Here is a 19377-nt window from a genome sequence, read left to right as displayed (position 1 = left end):
AAACTAGCAAACAATAAAAAAAGCCCAACTTACTGCCTCTGGCAGTGGGGGTAGAGAGAAAGGCAGGTGGAGAAAATATTTTCTTAGAGCCTGTGTCAGGACAGTCTTATTTTTTTTTTCTTTCTTTTTTTTTTTTTTGTATGGGAGGAGGAGAGGGCTCAGAGGGGAGCAGAACTTGTGTATTGGTCAGTGTAGGCTAGGTAATGCTGTGATAACAAAGGACTCAATATCTCAAATGGCTTACAGCCAAAGTTTCTTTTTGTTTATGCTAGATGGCCTTGGCTGTGGCTCTGGGCCATGTCATTCTTGTGTCAGGATTCAGGCTGAACAAATAAATAACTTCTTCATGGGACATTGCTGGTTTTGAAGAAGAGGAAAAGGAGAACATAGTGAACTCCATGCTGGTTCTTAAAATTTCTGTCTAGAAGTGACACCTTTCCCTTCTGCCCACATTTCATTTGCCAAAGCAAATCATATGGCCATGCCAGAGATAATAGGATATATGGCTTTCTAGCAGGGAAGGTCCCAAATAAGAGTGATCATTACATTATCCATGAGCAGTAATATGAATGGCCTCTCAGAACTTGTAGAATGGGGTGTGTAGTTGATGGAGGTGCCAGCTGATGCACTTTATGTGCCAAGGCTATACTTCCCATGTTGACATAAAGACACAGATATTTAAATTTTGTACTACATCAGTTGTTCAGAGTGTCTGTCCTGTTTATAGCTCTTTGAAGGATGCTGGCCCCACTCATGGCTTCCTGCTAAGGAAGAAGCTCTTAGCAGCCATGTATTACATCATGTAATTCCCCCTTTGCCTAGGGTATTTAGATTAGTGATCTAGATCGAAAAGCAGTCAATAAAAGACTGTGAATAGCCTATACAGTGATGTTGTGTGAAAAGCTCTGTCTAAACACATGCAATGGTGATTAAGTGGGTGGGTAGGGGGAAATCAATCAATTCTCTCAGGATTTAAACTAGAACTTGCTTTAGTTTGGGTTTCCCCAGGAGCAGATGCTGAGACAGTGACTTGGATGTAGAAAGTTTATTCAGGAGATGTGATGATTGATTTTGCATTAACCCGACTGGCCTAAGGGATGCCTGGTTAGCTGATAAAACATTATTTCTGGGTGCATCTGTGAGGGTGTTTCTGCATGAGGCTAGCATTTGATTCAGTAAACTGAATGAAGAGATCTACTTTCAGCATTACAGGTGGGCATCACCTGGTTACTCGGGGGCCTAAATAGAACAAAAAGGTAAAGAAAGATCAAATTCTCTCTCTTTGAGCTGGAATATCCATCTTCCCCTGTCCTTAGACATAGGAGCTCCTGGTTCTCTGGCCTTGGGAATCTGACTGAATTATACCACTGGCTTTCTTGGTTCTCCAACTTCTAGATGGCAGACTGAGGGACTTCTTGGCCTTCATAACCACGAGTCAATTCTTATCCTCCCTCCCTTCCTACCTTCCTTCCTTCCTTCTTTTTCTTTCTTTCTTTCTTTCTTTCTTTCTTTCTTTCTTTCTTTCTTTCTTTCTTTCTTTCTACCTACCTACCCATCACATTGGTTCTCTTTGGAGAACCTGAATAACACGGGAGGTGATCCCAGGAATCACAAGTAGAGACTGAGGAAAGTGGTACATGTAGGAGAGAAAAATTAATCAAGAGTTAATGAGTGGTGGGGCACCTGTGTGGCTTAGTCAGTTAAGCAGCCAACTCTCGGTTTCAGCTCAGGTCATGATCTCAGGGTCTTGGGATTGAACCCCATATTGGGTCCATGTTCAGTGCAGAGTCTGCTTGAGATTCTCTCCCTCCCTCTCCCTCTGACCCCCCTCCACTTGCTATCTCCATCTCCCTCTCAAATCTTTAAAAAAAAAAAGAGATAATAATTGCTTACCACTGTGGGGCACCTGAAATTCAGCTCTATTGAAGACCCTTTGCGAAACCCTATAAGACTCATGTAGAGGGCAGCCCCCATGGTGCAGTAGTTTAGTGCCGCCTTCAGCCCAGGGCGTGATCCTGGAGACCCAGGATCTAGTCCCACGTCGGGCTCCCTGCATGGAGCCTGCTTCTCCCTCTGCCCGCGTCTCTGCCTCTCTCTCTCTCTCTCTCTCTCTCTCTCTGTGTCTCTCATGAATAAATAAATAAAATCTTTAAAAAAATAATTAAAAAAAAGACTCATGTAGAAATTGTCCTGCTGGAAGAGCATGGAAGCTGGACAATTTATTCACTGAATGCTGTCCCCCATCAGTTGTTCCTTCAAAAACATTAACTCCTTCACTCTTCTGGCTTGTACCTGCCACCGCTAAGCAGGCCTCCATGAATCTCAGATGGAGAAGTTGGAAGTTGCTTGAACTGGGAAGCTCAATCTGCCAAAAATGGTCTACCACAGCTGTGGGAAATGTAGAGGTAAGTTGACGAATCTGCAAAGACTTACAAGGAGAGAAACAGGAAAAGGAATAGAAAAGATGCAGAAGAGCATGAAGCAGAAATCACCATAAATGAGCAAAAAATATCAAGAAACGGACACTACAAGCAAAAGCTGGGAGGTAAAATACATGAAGCAGAGAAAACATATATTGAGGAGCTGGTTAGTGCATTGGTTGATTAGTCATTCAGAGAGGGGGAGGAAATATTTCTGCTGAGGAGCACCTACCCTTAGTTTCTTCTTCATTCTCTACCTTGCAAGGCAATGTCAGTGCTTTTTAGTAGAGGCGATTTCTTTGTGACCTTTTTATTACACTGATTAGAGATTAAATCCCTAGTTCCAAGGATAGGACAGAAATGAGAAGTAGATGTTCCCCCCAGATGAATTTGTTTTCATGCAGATTCTTGGGGTACAGGTAAAATATAAGCAAAATATAAGCAAGCATTAACACTACCTTCTGAGTTTCTGAGACCCAATAGGGAAGAAAGAGGAACACTTTCTCCAAAAGGGAGTGTACAATGGTTATGGTTTCTCCGCTTTCCTGTTTTGGTGCTGTGGTGGGAGGCTTATTGACACTCAGATGTAGTTCCTTCAAAGCCTAGGGTCCTACCCTTACTAATGAAGGAGAAAGAGCCTTTTTGCAGTGAGTAACAACAGTGCAGCAGCAACATCATAGCCCTGGTGTGTGTCTTATTGCTTAGGCTGCCCAGAGAGACTGCTATAAGGTCCTTGCTCTCTTTAGGGCCAGGTGGGCATAGGTCTCACTCTTAACCAAGGATGCTGAGCATTCAGAACCCACATATCCCAGGCCACCAATCCTTTAAAATACCTAGCTAAGATCAGTCATGTTCTTACATTTTTCACAGTTCTTTTTTTTTAATTTAATTTCAATTTTCCAAAATATAGTATAACACCCCGTGTTTATCCCATCATGTGCCCTCCTTAATGCGTGTCACCCAGTCACCCCATCCTTCCACCCATCTCCCCTTCTGCAACCCAGAGTTCTGAATCTCTCAGGGTTTGTCTTCCTCCCTAGTTTTTCCCCACTCAATTTCCTTCCATTCCTTTATGATCCCTTTCACTATTTCTTATATTCTACATGTGAGTGAAACCATTCAATAATTGTCTTTATTTGATTGACTTATTTCACTCAGCATAATACCCTCCAATTCCATTCATATCAATGTAAATGGTAAGTATTTGTCCTTTCTGATGGCTAATATTCCATTGTATGTATACATATGTACCACATTTTCTTTATCCATTCATCTGTCGAAGGACATCTCAGCTCCTTCCTCAGTTTGGCTATTGTGGACATTGCTGCTATGAATATTGAGATGTAGGTGTCCTGTTGTTACACTATAGCTGTATCTTTGGGGTAAATACCTAGTGGTGCAATTGCTGGGTCATAGGGTAGCTCTATTTTTAAATTCTTGAGGAACCTCTATACTGTTTTCCAGAGTGGCTGCACCAGTTTGCATTCCCATCAAAAGTGCAGGAGTGTTCTCCTTTCTCTACACCCTTGTCAACATTTGTTGTTTCCTGTTTTGTTAATTTTAGCCATTCTCACGGGTGTAAAGAGATATCTCATTGTGGTTTTGATTTGTATTTCCCTGATGACAAGTGATGTGGAAATAAAATTCATTTGTAAAAGTAAATAGTTACGTTATTGTCAAGATGCATTATTCAGCTTTATATTTAAGGTCTATAAATTTCAACTACTTTAGGGGAGAGTTTGGGGACAAAAGAAAGTCTTGTTCTATAGTAATATTTGTTTGGCAGGGGTAAGAGTTGCTCAGGACCCCTCTAAGAGATTGCCCTTGAGATCAATACAATATAATATCTTACAAGCTCTGTTTACTGTCCTTTCCTTTCTTGGCCACTGAAGGAACATTACACCAAGAAAATATTCCAAACTTCTCTTATCTATTCTCTTCCTGCATCAGACTGTACCTGTGCAGTGTCCCATTGACATGGTGCTTGTCTAAGATGGTCAAGCTGGAAGTGGCTTCTGAAATTTCCTAAACTGGGATTTTGCTCTTTTCCTGGAGAGTCGTTGAGGATGCTGTCTGTCCCAGGTTGGGTTCTCAGGGAGGCAGATGCTGAGATAAAGTTAGGAAGGCAACAAATTTATTGGGGAGTTATACCTGTGAAAGAATATGAAGCAGGATTGCATAGATGGGACTATCAGACCATGATACAGATTGGATAAAGCCTCTGCCCACCCAATGGAGAAGCCCAGAGCAAAGACTGCCTATTATAGAAGCACTGTATTGGGTGGAAGTGGCTAGATCCTGTACCAGCATCTTGCTCAGTCAGTGCCTGGAGGCCACCCTGAGAGGAGGATGACCTTTGATTGAAAGGGTGGGGAGACCCTAAAAACATTATCAGCTGAAGGCTGTCAGTGGCCCACGTTCCTAGAAGCTGGCCAGTGAGTTCTTTCTCGGAGAAGTCTGAGTGGTGCATCTTTGTGCCTGCCTTGGTTGACTTAACCCAAAGAAAGATTGTATAATGTGGACATTTTAAGGCATTTAAGGTAGGCTGAGGAGGGAGAAATCTTTAGTGTTTATAAATTATTTATTCAGGGCCTACTTTGTGCTGACTGCTTTCACAAAGCATGTGTCTTCTGACACTTTGAGCAAAAGAAGAAAAAAAGAGAGATGAGATGGCTTTTTTTTGTTGCTCCCTTCCCCACTCCTTGTTGTCTATTGTTTGGCTGTCTTGCTTGGAAGAATATTTAAAACCTACTTATCTTTCAAGGCTCAGATCAGGATTGTCATGGTGACAAAATATTTGAAATTGGGACTCTCCTAGAAAATCAAGGAATTATTTGAAAGCCTGTGCCTTCAAATCACCAGTACTGGCTGGCCTTGTGGCTTTTCTATAGGTAGAAGATTTTTTTTTTAAAGATTTATTTACTTAATTGAGAGATGGGAAGGGAGGGGTAAAGGGAGAGGGACAAAGAGATTCTCAAGCAGAATCCCTGCTGAGTGTGGAGTCCAATGCAGGGCTTGACCCCACCATCCCAAGATCATGACCTGAGTCAAAAATACCGAGTCAGAGGCTGAACTGACTGAGCCACCCAGGTGTCCAGAATTTTTTTTTTTTAATTTTTGTTTTCTTTTGGTCTTACCAATACCTTAACCTATTTTATGTTTCCTGTTGCAATGACTATTTTTCACTTTCATCAAGTTCATAGCTCCCTGGGGCAAGGTGTTGGTCTCAATGCTCCCATTAGATACCTGTGGCTTGTCCTGGGTCAAGTCTTCATATTTTTAGGAATGAATTCCCTGCTGTATCTGGACACACCCCTGTCTTTCCTCCCTCCATAATGAAGAATAAAGATTCAGAGAGGAGTTTTATTTAATGAGTTTTAACTATTTTTAAAATTATTTATTCATGAGAGACACAGAAAGAGAGAAGCAGAGACACAGGCAGAGGGAGAAGCAGGCTCCATGCGGGGAGCCCAACTCCAGGATCCCTGAGCCAAAGGCAGATGCTCAACCTCTGAGCCACCCAGGTGTTCCAAGTTCTATCTTTTAAGGAAAAATATTCTTCTCTGTATCTTCCCTTCTGTGGCATTTCCCCAAAGATGGCTATAATGATTTCTCCCATTCATTATGCTCTTCAAGAATCTTGAGATTCCCCCATTGAAAATGGAGTCTAATTCACTTCCCTTTGAATCTGAGTGTTGCTTGTAATTGCTTCCATTAATAGAAGGTAGCAAAAGTATTTGTGTGTGAATTTCAAGGCTAGATTACAGAAGACCATGCAGTTTTTGAGTCTTTTGAGACCTCACAGTTGGAATCCAGCCACCATGCTTTGAGGAAGATCAAGCATCCTGTGGAGAAGCTCATGAGCAAAGGAGCTGAGGCCCTGGGCCCATACTCCTGGGAGAGCTCTAACCCCGCTCCAACTTGCCAGTCATAGAAGTGGGCTATCTTGAAAGAATTCCTTCAGGTCATAGTCTGACTGCAGCACATGTTTGAATAAATAAATAATAAATAAAACAGCATTTATTGAGCATTTATTCAGCATTTATTCTGATTCAGGCTTTGTGCAGGTGCTAGGTGTACAGTGGTGAACAAACATGCATGATCCTCCCAGAGCAGTCTGTAGAGAAGACAACTAACTTGTAATTGCAAATTGTAATGACTACTATGTGGGAAAAGAACCATGTGTCACAGAGAGAATGGTAGGGAATCTGCATTAGACCGAGGGACAGAAAAATGATCTCAAAGTGATGCTTCAGCTGAGACTTGATGAAGAGGTATGTTAGCCAATTGAACAGCATTCTAAACAGAAAACACAGCCCATGCAAAGACCATGAGGTGAGAGTGGTCTTGACCATGAGCACAACACTGAATATGAGGGCATAAAGGAAAGACCCATGTGAGTGGGAAGGGTGTGGAGTAAGACCAGCCTATCACAAATGAAAACTGATGGGTGCTCGGGAGGCCTCTCTGAAAGGCAGGAAGCCAGGAACCCACTGATCATGTGTTTGCAGCTGCACAAAGTGACAGAGTGTTTGGTGAGAACACATCAAATTTTATTGTGAATGTAAATGAGATTCTGAATCAGTCAGTATGGAATGGGGACTGAGACTCTGAAATTCTTCTGAACTCCCAGGTGATGCTGGTCCCAAGACTAGCGGGTGAGAATTAAGAGTATAAACTACCTCCCTGAGGCCAATTCTTTCAACATTTTCTTGTCTCTCAACTCCTGATCACCCAGTGTCCGCTCCAGGTTGTCTGGAACATAAATCACTCAGCTATCCTTCCTTTCTGAAAGGTAACTGCACTTCCTTATGCTTAAATATTCTCTTGCTTATCTTAGTTTTAATCATCTCTGGCTCTAAGCATAGAATTAAATTTCTTTTTGTAAAAGTTTAACTAATTTTAATTAATTTTTAAAAAGATTTTATTTATTCATTCATGAGAGACAGAGAGAGAGAGAGAGAGAGAGAGAGAGAGAGAGAAGCAGGCTCCATGCAGGGAGCCTGACGTGGGACTCAATCCTGGGTCTCGAGGATCACTCCCTGGGCTGAAGGCAGCACTAAACTGCTGAGCCACCTGGGCTGCCCAAGTTTAACTAATTTTAAATGTGGTAATTAAACTCCACGTAGCTTAGATAATGGGCCTTTGTCAGGGGGGTGGTGGTGCTAAGAAACCCCCAGGAAACCTTCCTGGAATTTATTCAGAGACAAATACCCTGTGCGAATACTAGGGTGTGCAGTCACCTTAGAGCAATGGAAAGCCAAGGTCAGAGTATGCTCGTGACCAACACGATTCCCACATTGAAAGGAAGAGTGGGGCCCATGTCCTTCTACATTTAGCCTTTACCAGGCCTTATCCCTGCACTCCTGAAATGGCTGGTTTGCCTTTCTCTGTTAAATTCTTTCTTGCTTCACTTTCAAAATCACCTCCCGTAGGAAACATGTTCAGGCTAGGCAGGGGTAGGTGTGCACTCATGTTCTAATGTGCTTATCTGGAGGTCAATGTACCTCTGCTTTGACTTCCTTTTAACTGTTTGGGCCTGGGTTTTGGGGGTGCAAAGGCCCTCTTTTATTGTGTGAGGCAGAATGTATGACATGTGTCCTGTGCCTGAGAACAGCTAAAAGAAGCTGAGTGTCAGAGATCACAGAGTGAGTTAATAGAGGCTCAGAACAGAGAGCTATCCGGTCCAAGGTCTTGTTCAGTGATTTATTGCTGTTCTGATATTTATCCAAACTCCATGTACATTCTTGGGCGTCTGTTGACTGTTTGCCAATTTCCGGAGGCAGTTTTCCCCAGTGAGTTGGGGATATCAATAGGGGAATATGAAATCATTTGGGAACATGTACAGATGCACAGATTTTATTTTAGGGGTTGCATATTTATTTGAATGAATATTAAAAAAACTCACAACGAACATATTAAATCTGTGACTTAGTAGGTTTTCTTTCTTAGTGTAAGGCCAGTCGGGTTAAAAAAATGATTGAGGTAAAGTCATTTTAAAGACACGTAATGAGTAAATAATAGTACAGGCTGTGAGGGAAAAATCACAAAAGGTGGTATGCAAATTATGGAGTCCTAGGGGATTCAACACTAACGATTTAAAATGTCACCCTTCTCAAGAGAATCACTTTTTGATGGAATGTGTTTGTTTATTTATTTAACACACATTTATCAAGATGACTATGATATGACTTTTGTTCTTGAAGAGCTAACAGCAAAAACAGACTCATAAACAAATAATCACAGGTACAAAAACAACAGCTAACGTTTACCATAAACTAGTCATCTGTAGGTGCTTAGCATGTCAATTATCTCATTTATTTTCACAGGAATGATTGAAAGTAGATTTGGCTTTTATATCCATTTTACAGATGTGGAAGCTGTCTTAGCCAAGACTCCCACACCCAAGAGTCATTGGTTAGGGGCCAAAGATGGGGGCGCCTAAGTTCTTAGGCACTTCCAACTTTCTGTTCATGTGGGAAAGGTAGGCTCCAGCAGCCCGAGGGCAGTCTTCCAGAAAAGATCTCCAGGTGTGGCTGGTTGGGGAAACAAACAACAAAACAAAAAAACATGCTGAAGGCAGGATTATAAAATGGTAAAAATGGATCTGATATGAAGTGACCTGGTGGTCGGGGGCACTGATGTTATCTGCTATCATGAAATCTGGAATCAAGACATCTTTCTAGAAAGGCCATGCTCAGGACAAAGAACAGACACAATGTCATCCAACTGGTATAGCTGACCCAATGGCCACCTCTGAATCTTTTTTTTGCTGGAACCTTATTTTTCCTACCAATGGCCTTCCATTGCGTCCTTCCTCTCAAAATAATATTCTCTACTTGTGTTTAAGAATTATGCATTTATTTTAATTCCTACAAGAGAGTTGTCAGACAAAAATATGTATTATTGTGTCACTTATAAAAACCTTAATGAAAAATGTGAAGAACAGAATGATTATTGAGGTGGTTCAGCCACACATTGGTTATTTAATGAATTGCTTGTTTCATCTATTTAATATTTTTTTCAACTTACAATTTTTTCCAGGAGATGTGGTACACATGTCAGCCAGGAGCCCTTCCTTTGCTTGTTGAGAAGAACAATGAAATGAAAGGTGCTTTGTTTAGATTAGAAGAATCAGCATTTGTTCCCCCCAACCTCTCTTCTAGCTTCTTCTTCTTGCTGCATGTAATACTCTGTATACGTCATATTTAAACAATGGGACCACGCCATCAGGGGCCAATCTAGGATTTGGATCCCACTCCTTTCACTTCAAATGATACAATCAATATGTTGGAGCCCAATGTCTAGGTCTTTCCTTCTCTTACTGTGTGCATGTTAATTGTATGTTTCTGGTGTTTTAAATAATAAAATGTTGGAACAAAAGTAATTTCTACATATATGAATAAAATATGTGGCATCTAGCAAAAAAAAGAAGGAATTAAAACTTTAAAAATTAATGTAGTTCTGTTGAATTCAAAGGGTTCAGACTTAAAGATCAATAGAAGATTATGTAATACATAAGTGCTATAGGTTTGCAGATAGCTTCTGGGACTTGGCCCAATCCTGGTAAGACAAAATTGATTGGGGAGTCCTGGATTATCAATTTAAATGTGGACAATAGTTTAAGCCAGCACTTCCTTAAATCTTATAGGATTGTTAAAGAAAGGGACAGTTTTCAAGTAATTTTATCAAGTTTAACATGTGTTAGCAATTCTGAGTTTCAGTCTAGTGTAATTCCAAACAATTTAGGCCTTTTTTCAAGGCCAGTGCTATTCAATGGAAATATAATAGAAGCCATATGTCATTTTAAATTTTCTGGTAGCCATGTTTAAGCAACGTAAGAAGAAACAGGTGAAATTAATGTTAGCAAGATTAAATTTAATCCAATTTAACTAAAATATTACAATTTCAAAATGTCATCAATAAAAAAAGTTGTTACTGAAGTAGTTTACATTTTTGTGTATGAAGTCTTTGCATTCAGTGTGTATTTAGACTTACAGCATATTTTAGTTTGTAGTATGGGACAATCCAAGCCCAGGTAAATAAAAAAGCATAGCTCAGCCACATCATATGCCAAGTTAACTTATGCAAATTCAAACATATGAACATTACCTCTCCATTTCCCTAGAAGAAAGAAAAAGTCATTTAAGTAGTGGGGACTGCTCAGTTTACATGCTGCTCTGTGAGTTTCTCTCCTGGACTGGGCGTACTTTCACAGAGGTAAGCTGGCTCTCTTCTACCTGGCTTGAGAACCCACATGCCTTTTATGATATGCATGTCTTGATACATTTAGTGTATTTCTGGTGTTTAAAAGATATTTATTATTTCTTACAACATGACCTCTAATACAAGCCAGATGCTTCATATGACATTCATTTGAAGAAATAGTCATGAGTTCCATCACGGAGGAAAATCTGCCTGTGATGGGCTCAGCGAGGTATCAGTATGTTGATTTGCAGTATGGAGCAAGAAAACATGGCTGCAGCAAATCTAGTCATCGATATGTAAGAGGGAAAAATTTTTATACTTTAAGGGTAATTTGATGGATCTTCAGAGTAATTTTGACTTTGTGAGTTTCATCTTATGGACAGAAGAGTCACAGTCAACAGGCATCTGTTAGTCGGATGCAGTAAAATGGGCCCTTCATTGCACTGTCATTTATTTAGTCCTTGTGATGTGCCAGACATGGTCTTCTTCTTACCCCAACTCCCACTTTATAGACACTCAAGACCTATGAGTGCTACCTGAGGGAGCATTCCCAGCTGATGGATGGAATCACACTCAGGCCTCCTTACCTGCTGCAATGTCCTGTGCTCACTGTCCTTCTTCCTCAGGACTTTTCCTTACTTTAAAATTAGCTTATCTTGGGGGACCTGGGCAGCTCAGTGGTTGAGCATCTGCCAGGGCATGATCCCAGGGTCCTGGGGTGGAGTCTTGTATCAGGCTCCCTGCAGGGAGCCTGCTTCTCCCTCTGCCTGTCTCTGCCTCTTGTGTCTCTCATGAATAAAAAAATAAAATATTTTTTAAAAATCTTCTCCTGTTTCATTCCTTCAGAACCCTGCTTCTTTTCTGTTGCAGAGTAGCTGGCCATTTTGATGAAGAATTGGTCCTGTGGATGCTAATTCGTGGATCTCTAAGGTAGGGTTTGTGTTGGGAGCACATGCCTGGACAAACAGAACTTCCTCTTCAAAGAAAAGACTTTGGAAGCAAGAATGAAGTTGGACAGCTCTTCAAATCGTTTCAAAATTACCCCTGGAATGAGATGATAGGGATCATACAACTGGGTCTCATTGTTAAATGATGGTTGGTGCATGTAAGCAATAACATTAAGGTCTTCTTGGAAATTCCATTTTGTGATTATAACAACTCTTTCTCTAGATTTGGCCTTCTAGTGTTTTCCTTGAACTTTCTGCCAATTTTTCTCCAGAATGTAGCATAATAGACAGGAGTTGCCTGGAAAAAGATCCTTTACCTTTTAAGGCTATTTATCTTTGAAGGCACTAAAATAATAATTTGTGATATCTTTAATACAGTTTAAATGACTGAATTTAGCTTTTATGTTATTTGAAGTTTATAATTTCAGGTGTAAAGTGGGATTTTTATATTTTGTGGACTTAGGCAAAAGTAGATGTGCATCCCAGCTAATATATATTTCAGCTTTTGTGTATTAAAAACTGAAAATTTATAATATATTCATCAATGCAGGAAATTAAAATGGTATCTTTATCTTTATAAAAAATGGAAATAAAGTCATATTTTGTAATAGAGATTAAATAAATAAACTTCTAATGTAACATAAATTTGACACTTTCATTATTTTTCTCTAAATGTGGTACCTGTGATAGCTCACTTGGCACTATGGTGATATTACCTTTGATCAGTAATTAAATCTGGTCTGATAATTTTTTCCCCACTAAATTCTAAGTTTCTCAAGGTCAGCTCCAGGTCTCTGTATCCTTGGCATCTACTACATAGTAGGCATATAGTATATACATTGAACAAACAGGTAATTTTGGGTCTGTCAGGTCCCAAGAATTGTGACTTGCAGAAGTGAAAAGTCTTGGTGATATGATTCCTTGAATATGAGGCATAAGAAGGCATGGGAGGACCAACAGTCTAGTAAGCACCATGTGCCAAGCACCCAAGCATTCTTATCGTTGTTGTCACAAAATATTATGTCTATGGTTCCAGCTTATGTTCTATGAGTTCTCTGTATTCATTGGATACTCTTAGTCCTTTAAGAATGGAGAACAGACTGGGGAACCTTGGTGGCTCAGTTGGTTAAGCATCTGCCTTCAGCCCAGGTCATGATCTCAGAGCTCTTGGATCAAGCCCCATGTCAGGTTCTCTGCTAGCAGGGAGTCTGATTCTCCCTCTTTTCTTCCCTTTGCTTGTTTTTTTCTCTCTCTCTCATAAACAAACAAACAAATAAATAAAATCTTTAAAGAATGGGGAACAGGCCAAATCCTATTACAGTTAAGCCAGTTATAAGGAGAAACCATAGATAATTGAAGTATTTCTAGGTGCTTGTTGATGGTTCTTTCATTTGAAGAACTTTCCAGGGCAGGGAATGCCCTTGCATTGCTCCCAGGGTCCATTCTAATGGGATTAACCTTGGAATAGTTTCTTGGTTATTATCCAAGTTTTCCTGGATCATTTTAGAATTGCATTTAGTCCACGCAAGGTGAGAACAAGCTCCATCCCATAAGTTCAGCATAAGGTCATGAACTCAGTTCTTTCTAACTGTGTTCCAGGATAAAGTTATCCAGAGAATGGCTCCCATTGTACAAAAACTACTATCACATCCATTCTGGGTAACTTTACACAGTTTACCTAATCTCTCCACATAAATGAAAATTCTAATATCTAACTTGTCCATTGAGAATGAAATGAGCTTATTTATCTGCACAGTGCTGGCAGATGGTATTGGCTATCCATTGTCAATATAATGCCTTGTAACAAATGACCACAAAACCTAGGGACATGTGACAATAAGTGTTTATTGCTCATGTGTTTGGGTCCTCTGGGAGTTGGCAAGATGGTTTTGCTGATTAGGCTGGGCTTGCACACATGTCTGTGGCTTGCCTAGCTGTCACCTGGCTAATCTAGGCTGAGATAACTTCTGCTCAGGCCCACATGTCTCTCATTCTCTGTCTGGCTAGCCTGGGCACATTCCCATGGAGGTGGCAGAGGTGCAAGAGAATGAGCTTTACTGTGCAAACCTATTGCGAGCATCTGCTTGTGGGATGTCTGCTAACATCCCATAAATCACAAGCCAATGTGAGCACATGAGTGATTTTGATGGTGTCTAGCATCAAAGAGTGAGATGGGTCATCCTGCCCATGAAGGAAGGCAAAAGCTTTCAAACAAGCTATATGGCAAAGGGCATGGATAAAAGGAGAGGTAAAGAGTTGGGGACATTCTGTAATATACCCAACAAACACTGGATGGTTCTAAAGAATAGGTGTCAGGTTTTTGGCTTCCAGCATCTAAACTCCTTTACTACATGTGGGGTATTCTCTACCTCATAGGTCTTGGTGAGAAGCAGACCCCATCTCCTCTAAAGGAAGTGAAAAAAGTGGAGATACTTGGTTTCCTAGTGTTTCTGGCCTTTAGTATACAACTCCATGATCTAGTTCTAGCTACCCTGATACCTTTGTCTGGAACCCTGAATCTGGAGCTGGAATGCAAAGAAGTATGGGGAATCTACACAGGTAGTGGTGGAGGCCACACATGGTTTCAGGGCAAGATGACAGTTATGCTAGTGGTGGCTTCTCATGAGGGGCAGAATGATTGCCTCAAGATTCCCAATTTGTCACCCCCCTGTCCCCTGTATCAGGGTCTTTATTGTGTGGTTTTGCATTTCCCTCAATAAAGAGGCAGAATTTTTTTTTCCTACTCCTTAAACCAAGACTCATCTTGTGATTTGCTTTGGCTAATAAAGTAGGTGATGGTGCTGCCAGTTCTGAGGTAGGCCTCAAGAGGCATTGCATGCCTTTGCAGTCCCTTTGTTCCTCTGCCATCTCCATGAGAACATGCCTGATCTAGACATGATGGAGGATGAGAGACATGTGGAGCAGAGAAGTGTCACGCCAGTCACTCCTGGTGAGGCTAGCCTAGAAAAGTCAATAGGCTAGCCTAGAAAAGTCAATAGCTGGCCAATGCGGGGCCTCATGAGTGGCCCTGTCAAGATTACAATGCTGCCTACCAGCCTCTGACCCTAAGTACATGTGCAACAAACATGTATTATTATGTGTCCCTGCATGTTTGTGATTGTTTGTTAGCATTACAAACTGACATAGCTAACTGACATAGCTAACTGACACATGATGTTCAGAGCTAGACTAGTGTGGTGGAATTCTGAGTGGTCTGTCTGTCTAGCATCTTTGTTCTCATCTATTTTCAGAGCCTGGTCCTCCAGAATTCTTGGCAATTATGCAAGTTACCCAGTATCTTTTCAGCAAATTCTCTTTGTGCTTGCATCAGGCAGAGCTAATTTCTGTTTCCCACACTTCAGTACCATGCAAGTGTAGTGCTAGCTCTTATTATTCTTCTTCCATCTCTGTTTCTGTTTGAACTCGCACTTATCTTCCTAAACTTGTTTCATTTGTGAATCAAATAGCGTCTGACACTCTGTCTTCCCCAGGAAGCCTCTCCTGACTAATTGGGAAGTGCCAATTTCTTCTTGTATCTTCTCTTCTTTGTGTTCCAGCATCTTTTGAGCCTCACTTGTCACTGCCTTCCACCATACTCAGAGCAACAGCGAAGCCACTACCATTGTTCTCATATATGTGATTCATCTGTTGGATGTTTACAGAATTATCAGTGTTTGTTCATGTCAACATCACTCATTATAGAGTTTAAGTGTGCATTGGGCACAGATGGCGTTGAGTTAATTGATGTTTTTGAACCTCATGTAGTCATTCACTTGATTCAGGTGAGTACATCAGCCTTTTGATGATGGTAATTCAGGTATTGGATAGAGAGAGGCAATTGGTGGCCAGAAAGATTTGCTTTAAAGGAGGTTGTCTGAACTGAGCTGTGTTTATGGCTTCTCTCATTAGAATCTAAGAAGTCTGTGGGGAGCAATTGGCATAAAGGAAAAAATGGGATTCTTGGAGTCAAAGAGCCGAGTTTGCATCCTGGCTCTGTGCATTAAGCAAATTACCCAGCCTCTCCAAGTTCAAGTCTCCAGAGTTCTTAAATGGGAACACAACAAATACAATCCCTGTTCATTGGTCAAAGTTGCTGTGGCAATCAAAAGAATATTGGTCATGAACATGCTTTGTAAACTATAAAGAACTATATAAGAGCAAAGGAGTAATGAAAGTGCTAAGATATTGAGATTTCTCTTGGAGAGGACCAGGAGAAGTTAAGAAGTCAGTGTAAGCCAATGTTTGGGTAGTTACAGAGTAATAGTTCTCAAGCCTGGTCAGGAACCAAGAGCCACTGGCCTGACCACAACAGCCTGGCAGACAGGGATGAGGAGTCCATGTAGCAGCATTATTAGGGCACGGGGAAGGATAATGCCAGCCAGCATGGCTCTCTGAGTTCTAAAGCAAGAAGACCAGTGGAGAGTGATTCTAAAGACTAAGTCCTCTATGTGTAGTTATGGAAGTGAGATTTAAAGAGGGCTTATATCACATAGGAATCACCTTTGGCTGTTAGTAATAGAGAAATGAAACCTAGTGATATACATAATTATTAAAGATTTTATTTTTCTCACCTTAAGAGAAGTCCTAAGGTGGGCATTTGAGGGCTGAAGTGGTAACTCCATGAACAGAGACTCAGGATCCTAGAAATCCATTTTGTCTATTCTTGCAGTGTGATCCTTCCCCCTACCCATAGAAGCTCAAGAGAATTGCCAAGGTACCAGCCATCGTATTTGTATCTCAAGCAGGAAAAATGGAGAAGGGTGTGTAGCAGCGGAGTAATTTCTCTTTAAAGAGTTTCTCTGAAAACAGCATCTAATGACTTTTGCTTACATCTCTCTGGGCAAGGGGGGCTGATAAATGTGCATTTCTGGCTGGGCATATTATTATCTCTAAATAGAATTAGAATTCTATTAGTAATGAAAAAATGGCTAGATATTTGGTGGGCAATTTGCTGTCTCTGCCATAGGATTCTTTGCTCTAATACCCCAATATCACCATGCATAGTCCTCAAAGGAGAAATGTAACATTCAGAAAGTGTGTAGCATCATTGGCTAAGAGTCTGGATTTGAAGACAGATTTTCCTGGTTTCAAATTTGCCTCCATCACTTACTAGCTATGTGACCCTGAAATATTTACTCAACTCCATTGAGCCCAAGTTTTCTTATCTGTAAAATATAGATAATAATATTTTATATCATGAGGTTTCTGTGCAAATTTAGTTGTTCTGCAGAGCCCTTAGCACAGTGCGTGGCATCCAGAAAACTCCTGAGAAAGTTCTCTATAGAAGTGCATGAAGTGAGTTATTTAGTGGTGAAATATGAGTCATGGTCTTGTTGGTTCTGCAATAGTGAGAAAAAGACATGCTTTTAATCAAAAGGGGGTATCAGACCTAAATAATTGACATCAGACCTAGCAACTGGCACTAGAATTCTGGTAGGAAGGAAACTGTCTCTGTGCTGGAAATTATCTTGCTGAGCCTGGTGGGGCCTGGGGTATGTCTAGAGAGTGAAACATTACAGGAGACATTGAAGAAGAGTGACATGAGGGCAAAGAGCATAGAGTGAAGCCGTCCAATCACAGCTTGCCAGCCAAAAATATGTGGCCCTTTGCCTGTTTTCTAGGGCCCATGAGCCAAGAATGGTTTTAAAATTTCTGAATGTTGAAAAAAATCAAAATAAGACTATTTCATGACTTGTGAAAATTGTATGAAATTCAAATTCCAGTGTCCATAAATAAAGTTTTATTGGAACGTAGCCATATCCGTCTATTCATATTATCTATTTCTTCTTCAATGCTGTGATAACAGAGTTGAGTAGTTGGACAGAGACCATATGGCCAGCAAGCTTAACATATTTACTGTCTGGACCTTTATATACAAGGTCCATGACCCTGGAAAAAAGTGAGATGTGGTCAGGCCGGAGAGTGTGGGAGAGGCAGCCAACCCCTGGTGGAGTGGTTAGAGGACCATGTAAGAATGGACAAACTCAGGCAGGGTTTGTTATGGGCTGAATTGGGTCCCCTAATATTCATATGTGAATCTCAGCCCCCTGGTACCTCAGAATGTGAATGTATCTGGAGAGAGATCCTTTAAAGAGGTAATTAGGTGAAAATGTGATCATTAGGGTGGGTCCTAATCCCATATGACTGGGAGCACAGACACATAGACATAGGAAGACCACATGAGGACACAGAGAAAAGTCAGTCATCCACAAGTAAAGGAGAGAGGCTTCAGGAGAAGCAAGCCCTGCTGACACCATGATCTTGTACTTCTGGTCTCCAGAATTAGGAGTAAATAAATTTCTGCTGTTGGAGCCACCTAGTCTGTGGTGTTTTGTTATGGCAACATTTGCACACTAATAAGGGTTCAATCAAACTATTTGGGTGCCTGAAATATCACCTCTTCCCTTATCTTCCTCCCAGAGCTTCAGTCTTATCTGTAAGAAGCCACGAGGCCTTGTGTGAGATTTTTAATTTATGGACATGGAGGGAGAAGCCAAGTTCCAATGTGTGGGTCAACAGAGTCAAGAACTGTGAGATAATGTGAGAACATGGGAAAAGAGAGGTGATTTTGAGAACTTACTGAAACTTTCATAGAATACTGAGGCAGGGCTCTGGCTTCTTCCCACTGTGCAGAACTTCTTTGGACCTTAAAGTTCTAGATCATGACAGGGTTAGAACAACAACAGCAACAAACCCCAAATAAAATAAACAAAAATGATTGTGAAAGCTACCTTGTAGAAAGAGGTATTACTTTCAAGTCCAAGTTGAGAGGGGCTGCATTCTCTCAGACATTTTTTTCTCCTATACTTCTACTGTAGAGTCCTTCTGGGCTTGGTCGCCACATTTGGCCCACAATCAAGGCCAGGTGTCCTGATTTTATGTGAGTATTTGTTTTGGGAATGGTTAGCTCTCAGAGGACAGTGGGACACTTTCTGCCATTCTCAGAGCCCTGTGACGGGGAAAGTAAATGTCTGTGTGGGCCATTTACCCATATGGCCATAGTGTTTTTGGCTTTTGGCATGGTACCACCTTAAAGCTGTAGCTACAATTCAAGCTTGATCTCCAGACGTGATTTCCTAGAGCTCCTCCACAGCTTTGGATAATGAATCTCTTTGCTGGCCATTTGTGCAGTGGAAACAGGGAGCATGATCCACCTGGAGCCTAGAGGATGTGTAGGGGGAGGGTGTGCAGCCGTTGTCATTTTAGGTTAACATCTTAAAGTACTGTTGTGGTCTGTCAAGAATGGAAAGTAGGAAAAATTAGGGGTAGCATCTGGCCAAACTGAGGAGAAAACCTGCCCATCATTTAAGGCGAAACTCCATGCATGGCCAGAGCTCCCTTTAGGAATGAAGGACTATTCCTTCAGCTTCTGGGAATGCTGCTGGCAAATGGTCTCCAGCTGGAATTGCTTCTACCGAAGAGGGCCACCTTGCCAGGGGACAGTCTCCTCCTCTAGGGGTAGAGCACATCTAATTAATGACTGATCATATTGGAGTCTAAAATCTTGGCCCCTTCATTCCCTGTTTGGGACTGCTCTGAAGGGCCATTCCCACTCTAGAACTCTCCTTGGAGGTGGATGAGTCTTCTTGTGTTTGATTTTATTTTCAGTTCTAACAAAGCAGTTATCACCAGATGTTTGAAACAAAATACTCCTGAAAGAGAACATTTCAGTGTTCTGACCTTCCAATAACATGGGCAGTGGAGGAGGAGGAATGAAATGAATCTTCTGTCTCTAAGAATTTGTAAAGCTTTCAGAGTCTGTGTACAAGCGGATCACATTTAAATAAAATGAAAGGCAGCAT

Source organism: Canis aureus, chromosome 22 (assembly GCF_053574225.1).
Source record: "Canis aureus isolate CA01 chromosome 22, VMU_Caureus_v.1.0, whole genome shotgun sequence".
Classification (NCBI taxonomy): domain Eukaryota; kingdom Metazoa; phylum Chordata; class Mammalia; order Carnivora; family Canidae; genus Canis; species Canis aureus.
The sequence above is the reverse complement of the archived record's forward strand: the minus strand, read 5'-3'. Positions refer to the sequence as shown.